This window comes from Argiope bruennichi, chromosome 11 (genome assembly GCF_947563725.1).
Source record: "Argiope bruennichi chromosome 11, qqArgBrue1.1, whole genome shotgun sequence".
Lineage (NCBI taxonomy): Eukaryota > Metazoa > Arthropoda > Arachnida > Araneae > Araneidae > Argiope > Argiope bruennichi.
In genome coordinates, this window is record NC_079161.1 from 66892891 (window position 1) to 66894824 (window position 1934).

The window sequence follows — 1934 nt, forward strand, 5'->3', positions numbered from 1 at the left end:
AAGGTCTGGTTGATCAGTATCTTTTGCAAATACATAAGCAGGTTTTACTCGATCAATTGATACTGTACTATGCTTTCCATTTAACTCAATAATGAAATTTTTATGGTTTCTACTAATAACCAGGTGGGATCCAGTATAAGGCGGTGTTTGCGGAGGATTAACCTTATCTGATCTTAAAAAAATATGTGAACAATTTTTCAATGAGGGATCGACATAAACTTTTGAGGGGCAGTGGAAACTGGATTCAAAGACCTCATTTTGTTTAATAAATTAGTCACCTAAGTGGGGTTAATGGCTTGATTGATAGAACCACTTGTCACAAGATCGAAGGGTAATCGTAAGGTGGTACGATAAACAAGTTGTGCACATGTAGCTTTAATATCTCCCTTAAGAGCTGAGCGCAAACCCAATAGTACTATTGGAAGCATTTCGGTCCATTTCCTGTTGTTATGTGCCTTAAGAGCACTTTTAATATGCCTATGAAGTCTTTCAATTACCTCATTCGCCTAAGGATGATAGGAAGCACTGTGAATTCTGTTGCAGCCTAACATACGAGTAAGTTCTCTGAAAAGATTCAACTGGAAATTTGTACTAGTGATGGGAAATCTCGTTCATTTGAAAGATTCGGTTCAAAATCGTTCGTTCACTAATTTGACCCGTTCGTTTAGGTCGTTCGCGAACGATTTCGGCTCTTCGAACGAATGAACTAGACTGTTTCGTTCGGGAACGAATAAACTAGGCTCTTTCGTTCGAGAACGAATGACATTGTTGCTTTTGACTTATTACGACTCCTCAGGGGCTCACCTACTATAGGTGAGTACGGGTGTCCCAATCCCGAGGTACCCAAGGATCGTTACTCCCTTTCAGTTCGCTCTCCTCTACGCTTTCTGCTGTGTCTTTCCTTCCCTCGACGGCAAGCGAGGGAGCTCTCCATGAGAAGCTGTCGCCGCTCTGTTTGCTTCTTGCTTCTCATGGACAGCCAAAACCCCACGTGTTGACCGTGCGTGGCAACCCATTAGACGGGTGGTGCACTGTTGGTTCCCAGTGTATCAATTCGGTTGGTAGCTAACCACAAGAGTGATTAGTCTGCTAGGGTCAAGCGAAGGGGTCACCTTCTGGGGCTCTGCGTTAAGGGTGGTAGACGTTCCTGGAAGTGGCCCTTAGCGTATAGGTTCCAGCTAGCATCAGGGTGGATACTGAGGCTGGGAATTCCCAGAGCCAGCAATCGCCTTCCCTTGTAGCGCTCCGTGGTGGGCGGTGCCGTTGGGACCCGAATTTCTATTCTACTTTGTATGGGCTCTTCCTCCAAACCTTCTTCGTTTTTTCCAATTACTTGTGATACTCGTTTCATTATTGTTCACACGCCTAAGACCTTTCATTCTATTTCTCCTTTTCTTATTCAAAGATTAATTGTTTCGGTTATTGGTGAAGTCAAATATGTTAATAAACTTCGTTCTGGTGATCTTCTCATTGAAGCTGCTAACGAACTCAAATTTCAATCATGAAGAAACTTAAAAAGCTGGGCAATTTTCCCGTAGAAACATCTCCATACAAATCATTAAACTACTCTCGTGGTATAATTTCTGAAAAAGACCTTTTAGCAAATACAGAACACGAGCTTGTGCAGGAACTTAGTTGCTATAAAGTTATCGCAGCGCGTCGCATCAACACCAAACGAGACGGTGTCATGATGCCTACGCAGCATGTAGTGCTCACTTTTTCTACTCCTGACCTCCCAAAAGCAATACGGGCTGGTTATTTACATTGTAGTGTGCGTCCATACAATCCAAACCCTCTGCGCTGTTTCAAATGCCAGAGGTTCGGCCATTCTCAACCAAGTTGTCGAGGTACTGTTAGATGTGCCAAATGTGCTGAAATCGGACATGATTCAAAAGCATGCACTTCAGAAATCCTAAAATGTTGTAACTGCTTGG